The sequence below is a fragment of the Triticum urartu genome, chromosome 2 (assembly GCF_003073215.2).
Source record: "Triticum urartu cultivar G1812 chromosome 2, Tu2.1, whole genome shotgun sequence".
NCBI classification, from domain to species: Eukaryota; Viridiplantae; Streptophyta; class Magnoliopsida; order Poales; family Poaceae; genus Triticum; species Triticum urartu.
This window is the reverse complement of record NC_053023.1, coordinates 101,351,685-101,365,392: the sequence shown is the minus strand read 5'-3', so window position 1 is coordinate 101,365,392 and position 13,708 is coordinate 101,351,685. Positions and strand designations below refer to the sequence as shown.

Here is a 13,708-nt window from a genome sequence, read left to right as displayed (position 1 = left end):
GATGTGGTTGGGTTTATTGATACTATCACTGTAGGAGAAACTAGGAAGGTTTCTGATGCACGAATCACTAGCATACATTTCCCTGTTTTATGTTACTTTGCATTATTTGCTAGTCGTTGTTTAATTGGACGTAGAAACTGTGGAAACCTTAGTATCCCTGATATAATTATTCTGCTCCATGGTTTATAGAGTGATAACACTTTTAGTATGGGCGGTATTATTGCTAGACGGTTAAGTATGAACCGTACCGAAGGCCCCATCTTTGGAGGCATCTATGCTACACGCCTAGCAGTACATTTTAACATACCTATTAGGCATGCTGAGAAGGAAGAAAAAATTGCTGCCCCGTGTTTATCTAGATCATAAAAGTATGGTGGCACATGATTTTATTGTTAAGAATAGGGCAGGAGAGCTTAAGTATCAATTGTTCTTTAACAAACATCATCCTGAGACTATTATCCTGCCTGCTCCTTCTTTGTTTGATTTGACTGTAGGCATGTACCTTGTTTCGTTGACGGCTATTCATGCCTACCGGAACCCTACACCAGCCGAGGAGCCAGAACCGGAACCACAATTTGATCCTTCGCGGTAGTCTAACTATCAGTGGGATCCGGAGATGATTGCCAGCCAGTGGCAATCGGAGCCTTCTTCTTCCTCATCACAGTACGACCCCAACAACTATTATTATGGATATCCGCCAGGCCAGCCGTGGCCATAGACCAACTTAGGACAAAAGCCTAAGCTTGGGGGAGTACGTATTTCTCACTGACATTACATTTATGTTCACACACACTCATTACTAGATGTCGGTGCTCATACTTTTTCACTGTAATATCCATGCTAGTTTATTTACTTTTTCCTGCTTTCTTCCTGTGTGTTTGTTAAACCTTAAGAAAAACCAAAAAATTAGTAGTAGTTTATTTTTCTGCTGTAGTAGTAATAATTAAAAAGAAACCTCAAAAATATTTCCCGTCCTTCTTTTGCTTGTTGGGAGCTTTCCCGTGTAAATAGTTTTATTTCTTTTCTTTTCTTTGGGGGTCAGTAGGAGAAGACCATAATTAAATTGTTGAAGTGGCTCTTATATGCATTATTGTTGATTTAATGAAGATCCCATATTGCCTTGTCTTCTCCTGTTTATGAATGCTCGCAGATTCCAGCTTAGTCCAATGCACGTGCACTCTTATTATTATTCACACCGTTCGGCCGTGCAAGTGAAAGGCAATTATGATGATATATGATGGGCTGACTGAGATGAGAAAAGCTGGTACGAACTCGACCTCTTTTGTTTTTGTAAATATGATGAGTCCCTCATTCTTGATTCAGCTTATTATGAATAAACATGTTTGGAATGACAATTAGAGATCGTAGTTGCTTGTGCCATGCTTGATTAGCTATGAGTTATAATGATTTACCTTGTGTGCCAACATGCTATTGAGATGGTTATGATGTGGTATGATGGGGTGGTATCCTCCTTTGAATGATTTAAGTGACTTGACTTGGCACATGTTCACGCATGTAGTTGAAACAAATCAACATAGCCTTCACGATATTTATGTTCATGGTGGATTATATCCTACTCATGCTTGCATCCAATGTTTATTAATTTTAATGCATGTACATGGCTGTTGTCGCTCTCTAGTTGGTCGCTTCCCAGTCTTTTGCTAGCCTTCACTTGTACTAAGCGGGAATACTGCTTGTGCATCCAATCCCTTAAACCCCAAAGTTATTCCAGATGAGTCCACTATACCTTCCTATATGCGGTATCTACCTGCCGTTCCAAGTAAATTTGTATGTGCCAAACTCTAGACCTTCAAATAAACATTCTGTTTTGTATGCTCGAATAGCTCATGTATCAACCAAGGCTGTCCTTATCTTCCATGTTAGGCGGGTTATTCTCAAGAGGAGTGGACTCCGCTCCTCACTCACGAGAAAATGGCTGGTCACCGGGATGCCCAGTCCCATGCTTTATGCAAACTAAATCAAAATTAATTGCAAACAAAACTCCCCCTGGGACCTGATGTATGTTGGAGGCACTCGTTGTTTCGAGCAAGCCATGGATTGATGCTTGTTGGTGGAGGGGGAGTATAAACTTTACCATTCTGTTTGGGAACCACCTATAATGTGTTTAGCATGGAAGATATCGTCATCTCTTAGTTGTTAAGTTGACAATGAAAGTATACCGCTCAAAATACAATTTATCTCTATTTCAAAACTGAGCTCTGGCACCTCTACAAATCCCTGCTTCCCTCTGCGAAGGGCCTATCCATTTACTTTTATGTTGAGTCATCACCCTCTTATTAAAAAGCACTAGCTGGAGAGCACAGCTGTCATTTGCATTCATCACTATTAATCTATGTTGGGTGTGACTATGATTGGATCTCTTTTACCATGAATTACAATGCCTAGTCAGTCCTTGATCTTTAAAGGTGCTCTGCATTTATGTTTTGCGGTCTCAGAAAGGGCTACTGAGATACCATCTTGTTATATCATATTATGATTGTTTTGAGAAAGTGTTGTCATCCGAGATTTACTATTATGGCTTGCTAGTTGATTATACTATTGATATGAGTAATTATGAGACCTGAGAATTATTGCAAATGTGGTTAGTTATGATATATGCTGAAAACTTGAATGCTGGCTTGACATAGTAACAACAACAAGAGCAAACAGAGTTTGTAAAAGTTTTTCTTTCTTTCAGATTGTCAACTGAATTGGTTGAGGACAAGCAAGGGTTTAAGCTTGGGGGAGTTGATACGTCTCCGTCGTATCTACTTTTCCAAACACTTTTGCCCTTGTTTTGGACTCTAACTTGTATGATTTGAATGGAACTAACCCGGACTGACGTTGTTTTCAGCAGAATTGCCATGATGTTGTTTTATGTGCAGAAAACAAATATTCTCGGAATGACCTGAAACTCCACGGAACATCTTAGAAAAAATAATAAAAAATCCTCGCCAAAGATGAAGACCAGGGGGCCCACACCCTGTCCACGAGGGTGGGGGGCACGCCCCCTACCTCATGGGCCCCCTGGATGCCCTCCGACGCCAACTCCAACTCTATATATTTGCTTTCGGAGAGAAAAAAATCAAAGAGAAGAAATCATTGCGTTTTATGATACGCAGCCGCCGCCAAGCCCTAAAACCTCTCGGGAGGGCTGATCTGGAGTCCGTTCGGGGCTCCGGAGAGGGGGATTCGTCGCCGTCGTCATCATCAACCATCCTCCATCACCAATTTCATGATGCTCACTGCCGTGCGTGAGTAATTCCATCGTAGGCTTGCTGGACGGTGATGGGTTGGATGAGATTTATCATCTAATCGAGTTAGTTTTGTTAGGGTTTGATCTCTAGTATCCATTATGTTCTGAGATTGATGTTGCTATGACTTTGCTATGCTTAATGCTTGTCACTAGGGCCCGAGTGCCATGATTTCAGATCTGAACCTATTATGTTTTCATGAATATATGTGAGTTCTTGGTTCTATCTTGCAAGTCTATAGTCACTTATTATGTGTTATGATCCGGCAACCCCGAAGTGACAATAATCGAGACCACTCCCGGTGATGACCATAGTTTGAGGAGTTCATGTATTCACTATGTGCTAATGCTTTGTTCCCGTTCTCTATTAAAAGGAGGCCTTAATATCCCTTAGTTTCCGATAGGACCCCGCTGCCACGGGAGGGTAGGACAAAAGATGCCATGCAAGTTATTTTCCATAAGCACGTATGACTATATACGGAATACATGCCTACATTTCATTGATGAATTGGAGCTAGTTCTGTGTCACCCTATGTTATGACTGTTACATGATGAACCGCATCCGGCATAATTATCCATCACTGATCCGGTGCCTACGAGTTTTCCATATACTGGTTTACGCTTATTTACTTTCCCGCTGCTACTATTACAATCACTACAAAATACCAAAAACATTACTTTTGCTGTCTTTACTTTTGTTGCCGCTACCACCACTATCATATTACTTTGCTACTAAACACTTTGCTGCAGATACTAAGTTTCTAGGTGTGGTTGAATTGACAACTCAACTGCTAATACTTGAGAATATTCTTTGGCTCCCCTTGTGTCGAATCAATAAATTTGGGTTGAATACTCTACCCTCGAAAGCTGTTGCGAACCCCTATACTTGTGGGTTATCAGCATCATCACTGACAATGGATCGAACTTTGATTCAGATGAGTTCAGAGCCTTCTGCGCCTCCCAAGGCACATGAGTCAACTATGCTTCAGTTGCACATCCCTAGTCGAATGGACAAGCAGAGAGAGCAAATGGCCTGATTCTCAAAGGATTGAAACCCCGACTGATGCGAGACCTCAAGCATGCAGCGGGCACCTGGGTTGATGAACTTCCATCAGTTCATTCGGGATTGAGGACAAGTCCCAATTGGTCGACTGGCCGAACTCCATTCTTCTTGGTCTATGGAGCTGAAGTTGTTCTACCGAGTGACTTGCTTCATAATGCACCACGAGTTGAGCTCTTCTCTGAAGATGAAGCAGAAAAAGCTCGGCAGGACGCAGTAGACCTCCTAGAGGAGGAAAGAGAGATGGCCTTGATCCGGTCGACCGTTTATCAGCAAGACTTGCGTCGATTCCACGCCAGAAATGTGAAAGGTCGAGCCTTCCAAGAGGGAGACTTGGTTCTTCGAGTGGATCAGCAGAAACCACACAAGCTCGCTCCTGCTTGGGAAGGCCCCTTTATTGTCACCAGAGTGCTCCACAACGGAGCATACCACCTTTACAATGTCGAGCATAAGAAGGACGAGCCACGGGCTTGGAATGCGGAGTTGCTCCGTCCCTTTTACACTTAAGTACTCATTCGAATAAAATGTAATAAGAAATACCTTTGTAATTTGCTTATCAAAGACAAGAGCTTTACAGTCCTCGTAAACGATTGTTGTTGCTTTTATTTGCATATGAAAACCCCAAGTGGGTGACTTAGCTGCGAATCCATTTCGCCTAAGTTTAAAAGAAAATCCTACCGAGTGGTGAGCAACCCTCCCACTTGGAGGCTTAGTCGCGAATCCGTTTTGCCTAAGTTTAAAAAATCCCACCGAGTGGTGAGCAACCCTTCCACTCGGGGGCTTAGCTGCAGTCCAGTACTCGCCTAAGTTTAAAAAAAATCCTATCGAGTGGTGAGCGACCCTCCCACTCGGGGGCTCAGCTGCAGTCCAGTACTCGCCTAAGTTTAAAAAATCCTACCGAGTGGTGAGCAACCCTCCCACTCGGGGGCTTAGCTGCAGTCCAGTACTCTCCTAAGTTTAAAAAATCCTACCGAGTGGTGAGCAACCCTCCCACTCGGGGGCTTAGCTGTAGTCCAGTACTCGCATAATTTTGTAAAATCCTATCGAGTGGTGAGCAACCCTCCCACTCGGAGGCTTAGCTGCAGTCCAGTACTCGCCTAAGGTTAAAAAATCTTACCGAGTGGTGAGCAATCCTCCCACTCGGGGGCTTAGCTGCAGTCCAGTACTCGCCTAAGTTTAAAAAATCTGTCCTTATCCGCAAGGACGACGAGGTGCAGGTCGACTACAACCTTCTCCTTCGGAACTGCGCCACAAATACAACATGTGCTCCATCGACATCCGCAAGGACGACGAGGTGCAGGTCAACTACAACCTTCTCCTTTGGATCTGCACCACAAATACAACGTGCGCTCCATCCCCATCTGCAAGGACGACGAGGTGCGGGTCGACTACAACCTTCTCCTTAGGAGCTGCGCCACAAGTACAATGTACGCTCCATCCCTATCTGCAAGGGCGACGAGGTGCAGGTCGACTGCGACCTTCTTCTCCGAGCTACGCCACAAATACAACGTGCGCTCCATCCATCTGCAAGGACGACGAGGTGCAGGTCGGTTGCAACCTTCTCCTTAGGAGTTGTGCCACAAGTACAACGTACGCTCCATCCCTATCTGCAAGGGCGACGAGGTGCAAGTCGACCGCGACCTTCTTCTCCGAGCTAAGCCACAAATACAACATGTGCTCCATCCCTGTCCACAGGAACGACGAGGTGCAGGTCGATTGAAGTCTTCACTTCAGGGCTACATCTCAAAGAGTGAATTCCACGCGAAGGTAAATACAAGCATATTCGGAAATAAACCAAGTTCAGATAGATCCTAAAAGTTCCAGGCCACAGATCAAAAGTATTCGAGCATCAAGCCCGAAGGAGTTTAACGGTTACACAATCACTCGGCATTCTGAGGCAAATAAAGGTGGAGCATAATGTTTTTCGGTCACGCGTCAGGAGAAGGACTGGCTGGGTCGCAGAAACTGTCAAGGTCTATGCTGTCTGCAATACGAGTGGCGGCTTCAAGGAAAGTGTCCATGAAGGACTGGAAAGTGTGTCTCTTGGTGTTAGCAACCTTGAGTTCCGCCAGCTTGTCTTCTTTGACGTCTTTGTAGTGCACTCAGACCAGGGACACCGCGACATCAGCGCCACAGCGAGCGGATGACTTCTTCCATTCTTGCACTAGGTCAGGGATTTGATTCAGTCGAGCCATCAGGGACTCGATATCTTGGGACAGTTCCGCCTGAGGCCAGAGTTCAGCATCAACCCGAGTCATCGCCGCTTTCAGGCGGGCAAGATAAGTAACCGCGCTATCCATGCGAGATTCCAACCGTAGCACATTCATCGCAACATCATCCTTGACTGGACAGTTTATGGGGTCAGGACCCATCTCGACCCGCCCAGTTTCCGCTTCAAATACTTGACAAAACTCTGCACAGTCGAGTGAATGGTGAGTCAGCGATATAATTAGACTTGACAGTCGACAGAAACAAGTCAATCAACCATCAGTACCTTCAAGGTTTAAGACCAGCTTTGCAGCAAGCTGGCCCAGATAAGACTCCAACTCACCCTTCTTAACTTTGAGGCTCCCAAGCTCGTCAGCCAGCTTGTCCTTGTCCTTCTTCAGTCACTCGACCTCCCGATTGGCATCAGAAACAGCAGTCTTCAGTTTGGAATTCTCTTCTTCTAGCTTGCCGACCGAAGCAAGCTTCTTGTCGGCAAGCGCAGTTTTCTCTCGCGCTTCCTTCTGCGCAGCAGCAAGATCCATATCCTTCTTCTCCAAAGCCTACTTCATTTTCTCTAAAAAAATAACACTCTTCAGATGGGCTTGGAGTTGACAGTTTTCACTACATACAGCTGCTCGAGTGGAGTTACTCGGTTAAAAAACGGAAAGGAAAAGTGCCAGCAACAGTAAGATAAACAGTTCATGATCGGTTACCTCCCATGGCAGCTACTTCATCCCAAGCAGTCTTGAGATTCTTTTTGGCCAGTTCCAGATCAAGGTTGAGGCTGATTTGTTGCTAGTTCAGTGTAGAGAGTTGAGCACCGAGATCACAAGATTTCTGCGGCCAACACATAAGACTTGTCAGTCGACTGAAATGAAAGACATCACTGCGATAGCTACTCCAAGACTAAAAAAGAGAGGTTCAGATTCTCAGACCACAGTCGACTGCCCGCTGTCAACTATGGTCTCGGGGACTACACCCAGTGGGTGCACTTAGCGTGCCCCCACTGGTTTTAATTCCACTCGGCATTGTCCGCCCTGCGCGAGTCGTAAAAATGAAAGTTCAGATTCTCAGACCACAGTCGTCTGCCCGCGGTCAACTATGGTCTCGGGGACTACGCCCAGTGGGTGCACTCAGAGTGCCCCCACTAGTTCAAAGATTCAGCTTGAGTCGATCCAAAGTGACTTATACAATTTCAAAACAGCCACACCCTAGTGGGTGATCAGATGAGAAATATGACCTACTAACCTGGACATTGGTTTGCGGAGCAGCTCCGGCGTTGAAGGCCACCTGGCTGGCCTCATGCACCACTTTCATTTGCCCCATCACAAGATTTAACTAAAGAAGAGCTTCCTTGGCCGCAGTCGATGGGTCGTCCGGAGTCTGATACGCGGTAAAAAGTGATGTTGGCAGAGTAGTCGAAGCAGCTGCAGAATCTGAAGCATGGAGTTGTATTGGTACAGCAGAAGTCTGAGCAGCTGATCCTGATGGACAACCAGTCGACAACGGGATAGCAAAGGTGACGTTGGTTCGAGCCGGATCTATCGGTTGCTCGACTGCCACCCCAGGCGTCACGGTCGACTGAAGAACCTGGACCTCAGGCGCTTTCCCGCCCAGTTCCTTGTCTTTCCTTGTCCTCCCCCTCAGCGGTACTTCTTCTTCATCATCCAGGAGCACAACAACGTCCCATGGATCTGCAATAAACAGAGAAAGTCATACGGATAGCTAACAAACAATCCAGTCGTCCAAATAAATTCGAATCGGGCAGACTTACTGTCTTTGGAGGTAGTTGTGTCATCGGTTTCCTCGTCGACCAGATTCTTGTCAATGTCCATGTCAGTCGCAGCTGAGGTCGGGCTGTAAAGGTTCATCATCCACTCGGTCAGAACAAAAAAGTAGGTCGGAACAAGAAAATACAGGAAGAACATTTACCCAGAAGCAACAGGAACGTCCATTTTGATTCTAGGCAAGGTCTTCTGAGCCTTCGAAGGATTGACCTTGGGCTGTTTGGTGACCTTCTCAGCAAATTCTGGAGTCAGAGACCGAGCGCGTTTTTGAGATGGAGCACTCGACGCCATAGCTTTACCGCGCCTGCCCATGGGATCATGGTGCTGCTTGGTTCGACGTTCAGAACGAGCCGGTGAGTCGGCTACTTCCTCATCGCCCGACTCATCGCTCTCATCTTCATCATCGTCGGCTGGTGACTCCCACTCGCCACTCTCCTCCGCACTGTCCTCGCCCTCTTGGTCTTGCTCCAGAGCTCGTTCACCATTGGGCATTGAATACATCTCCGTGTAAATCTAAAAAACAAGGAGCCGACTGCAAGTCAGTCGGATCAACAAACAGTCAGAAAACACGACTAAAAGCTCAGTTGAAATGGCCAAACCTTGTCTGGTTGGTTTCTGTCACTGAAAGGGTTGACTCTCCTGGCGCCCCTGGGGTTGTCCTTGTTCCCGGTGATACCCCTCAGCCACTCGGCCACTGTTTTGGCCGCCACCTCCTTCGGATGAACCCGAGCGGTGTCACCAGCCCCGGAGTACATCCACATGGAGTGGTCATGAGCTTGGAGTGGTTGGATGCACCGACTGAGGAACACCTCTAGTAGATCCATGCCAGTGACACCTTGGTTGATCAACTGAACCACTCTCTCGACAAGCATGCATGTCTCCGCCTTCTCCGCGGCAGTCACTTTCAACAAAGATGGAGTTTGAACACGATCAAAAGAGAAAGGGGGAAGTCCAGTCGACTGGCCTGGCGTCACGATGTCCTGGCAGTAGAACCAGGTCGACTGCCAGCCCCTGACCGACTCCGGAAGAGTCATCGAGGGAAAGGAACTTCTTTTCCTCTTATGAATACCTAGACCCCCACACATCTGGATAACATGGGTTTTCTCGTCGTTCGAGTTCGCTTTCTTCATTATTTGGGAAGGGATGGTAAAGATGTGTTTGAAAAGACCCCAGTGCGGTCGACACCCCAGGAAATTCTCGCACATGGATACGAACGCGGCAAGATACGTGATGGTGTTGGGAGTAAAATGATGGAGTTGGGCCCCAAAGAAATTCAAGAAACCCCAAAAGAAGGGGTGTGGAGGAAGCGAGAAGCCGCCGTCGACATGGGTGGCGAGGAGAACGCACTCACCCGGTCGCGGCTGCGGTTCCGTTTCCCCCACCGGCAGCCGCACAGACTCGTGGATGATCAGCCCTAACTCGGCCATATCGTCCAAGTCCTGCTTCGAAGCGAAGATCGGATCCAATCTCCTTGGATCCAACCTAGCGGCAGCCCCGAGTGCGATGAAGACCCCCGATTCGTCTTCCTGCTTTTCGCCGCCCCCGTCGCCTTCTTCGTGCATTCCAGCGCTGCCGTTCTCTCCTTCCCCATGGCGGCAGAGCGGTGGCGTCGAGAATGGGGAAGCCGGATGGGGTGAAGGAGCAAGAGGAAGAAGAAGGATAATGGGCATGCACAGTGCTGACGCCTCGGTCTCGCCGCTTTTAAAGGCCCACTTCCGAGTGGCTGACGCGTGGGTCCGGGCGATCCTGTCAAATCCCTCAAACAGTCACGCACAGGATACGTGGCGAAAAGGTGGCACGGAAACCGAAATGCCCTGTCTATCCACTCCGCTTACCACAGCATGTTCCGTCTGGCGCGCTCCTACCAAAATTTCGAATCCCGCGAAATCCGGGATCCTCGGCAATTGATCACGCCAAAGATTTTGCATCAAAGATGACACTCGACAGGCGACGTTATAAAAACCAGTCGGTAATTGCTGAATCGATCAAGACGACTGAAACGAAGCTGAAAGTTCCAACACTGGCCTCCATTCAGAGATGAATTCTTCAGAAAGGCAAGAGTCAAGGCAAGATCAACTTCAACCTTCTTTTCACTCAGACCTCAATCCATTCGGGGGCTAATGATGAGGACATATACCTGCGGTAGGGTAATAGGCCTGACCTATACGTCCTACCTAAGGTCCTTGCCCTAGAAGCAAATAAGTTCAAGAGTAAACAAGGTGGACCCAATAAAGGCGTCGAGCGCAATCCACTCGACCCACCGTCCACTCGGAGTCTACTTCTTCTTTGAGTCACTCGACTATTCAACCACTCGACCATGTAAAAGACCACTCGACGTACAAGACGATCTAAAGCCGTTCTGCACAGCAACGGTCGGGCATTTACTCGTATATTTAATGATCATTCGTAGCACTTTATTACAAACGTTACCTGTAACGCTCTCTCTTTATGAACATTGAACCCTGTGTAACGGAGGGGAGCTGGGGTCCTGGCGCACTCTATATAAGCCACCCCCTCCTCTGGGACAAGGGTTCACACCCCCTGTAACTCACACGCATATAAACCAGTCGACAGCCTCCGGGCTCCGAGACGTAGGGCTATTACTTCCTCCGAGAAGGGCCTGAACTCGTAAAACTCGTGTGTACAACTCCTCTATAGCTAGGATCTTGCCTCTACTCTCCTACCCCCCATTCTACTGTCAGACTTAGAACCACGATAGGCACCGGGTTCGCGGCGAAACTAGAGTGCAACCGGGGCGTCGCCAGCGAGGCGCAGCTGTACCAGGTGTACCAGTGTGTCGACCGCTCAGGGGAGAACCTCATCGACTGCCCGGTGCCGGTGCAGGACTAAGATCCGGTGCCTTTATCAAGTGAAGTCACGTCACAACTTTACCCTTTCAATCTCCATCCAAAACATATCCAACGGTGTATGTTAGACATAGGCAAAAACTTCAGCAGTTATCAGTTTGGGCGAGGGCGGGCAAGAAATTGGGGGTTCGCGGGCTATAGCGCTACGTCCGGAACACTCGCGCGCCGCCGGAGGAGGAGAGGAGGGGCAGGTCGCGCCACCGTCGCTCGGGGAGAGGAGGGGCAGCCGCCGCTGGAGAAGAGGAGGGGCGGGCGCGCCGTCGCTGGGGAGAGGAGGGGCGTGCGCGCTGTCGCTGGGGAGAGGAGGGGCGACCGCCGCCGGAGGAGAGGAGGGCCGGCCGCGGCAGAGGAGAAGGTCCATCACTGCATAAGAGGTAATTTACAGGTCCAATTCTATATATTATCCAAGTATTTTTGTGCAGTAGGACAAATTGGTGCTTACCTACACCCTAACAGTTTTGAGAATACTTCTTTGGTTCAAAACTTCAGGCAGTCACTGGAATACATTTTTGTGACAAGTAATTTGGGACAGAGGGAGTATCAAGTACCAGTACCTGCTTGCTCTTGGTTGAGTCATCCAGTGAATATGTTGAGTGCCTGAATACATGGTACCTCAAGACTAGCTAGAACCTGAATATGTAGGACTAGGACCAGTAGGCGTGAGAGAGGAGCAGACTGTAGGCAAAGGGAACATACCTAGCTGGCTCTAATGCATTTTGTTTTTTTGTTTTAGATTTATTTTACTTATTTGAGTTATTTTTAACTGAACTTTTTAGCATACAAATATTGTCACTAACTGAAATTTTTCTACGCGTGAGTAACTGAAGTCAGCATGAGTGCTCTGCTATGAAAATTGAGAACTCTGTTGTGCCTCACAATTTTCAGTGTTGTGGGATGGCAGAAATTGGTAAGGGAATACCTCAAGTTGGTATGAGGTTCAGAAGTGTAGATGAGGCTTGGGCATTTTGGAATGCATATGGGGGTCACACCGGCTTTGATGTGAGAAGGAGATACGCAAACAAAAGCAGACTTGATGGTCAGGTTGGTTCATGCAGATTTGTTTGTTCCAATGAGGGTCATCGAAGAAAAGGGCTAACTGAGACAGCGCCAAAGCGTTTTAGAGCTGAAACAAGAACCAATTGCCAAGCTCGTATGTGTTTCCAATTGGATCGAGAGGCCGAAAATTATGAAGTAACTAAGGTTGTGCTTGAACACAACCACTTGCTTCAATTGCCACAAACCCACCACTTGATGATATCCCAAAGAAAGATTTCAGAACGACAAGCTTTTGAAATTGAAACCGCTGATGATTCCGGCATTATGCCACAAGCTGCACATGAGTTTGCTTCTCGTCAAGTTGGTGGACCGATTAACCTTGGATATACTTGTCGTGACCAAAAAATCATTTGCGAACCAAGCGACAGAGGGAGTTGGCTTTTGGACAAGCTGGAAGTATGTTGAAATATTTTCATGAAAAAATTGCTGACAATCCATCATTCCAATATGCACTACAGTTGGATTGTGAGGAGGATATAACCAACATATTCTGGGCTGATGCTAAAATGATCCTTGACTATGCACATTTAGGTGATGTTGTCACTTTTGACACAAATAAAGAGTATAGGCCATTTGATGTTTTTCTTGGGCTCAATTAGTTCAGAGAAACCACTATTTTTTGTGCTAAGAACAGTATTTTTGGGGGTTGTGATAGTCTCTTTTGGCCTAAATGTATAAGTGAAATGGCCTGCTTTTGTGTAGATGATTACTCAACATTGACACTTATTGCTGTAGCATTCGGACATTATGCGCTGCAGCCTTTTAATATCAAGTTCTACTGGATTTAGTGTCAGCTGCAATTGATTTATTCCACTTTGATTGCATAATGCACTACTGTATACCCAAATTTTGTTTTATAGTCTGCTCATGAGTATCTGCAGTTCTTTATTTTTTGGGTTTCAATCTGTTCAAATAAAACTGAGTTCAAGTGCCATTGCATCATTGTTTGCAGCTAGTCTGTATTGATGTTTGCTGCTATGCTGAAAACTGCTAAGTGTTGAGAGCCTTTCCTCTTGTGTGATCTGGACCGTAGGATGTGGATTGGATGGAGATTAGAAGGGTAAAGTTGCAGCGTGACTTCACTTGATAAAGGCACTGGATCTCAGTCCGCCGGTGCAGGGCAACTGCAAAGACAGGGTCCAGCTGCCGGCCTTCTGATTAAGTTGAATTCTAGTTCAGAGCTTTATCCATTTACCTTATCACCCTCTAATCCAAACACCTCTTTTGTGTTTGTTATTGGTTCAGTTTTTTTTCTTTTGCAGGGTGTTATTGGTTCAGTTTTTTTTCTTTTGCAGGGTGTTATTGGTTCAGTTTTTTTTCTTTTGCGGGGTGTTATTGCTTCCGTTTAATCGCGTCCAATCCTGAGTTCTGGACATCGACGAAAGAAAAAATAAAACAGCCGCACGAATCTTCGTGTAAATCAATGTTATATAATTTAGATGCGCATAACAAGATATATCTAGATTTACTTTGACAA

General features: G+C 46.6%; 1 pseudogene; it reads left to right on the top strand.

Annotated features, from left to right (window-relative positions):
- Window positions 1–13,389, top strand: part of LOC125535273 — a 79,342-nt pseudogene extending 65,953 nt beyond the window's left edge.
- Window positions 13,390–13,708: the final 319 nt, after the last annotated feature.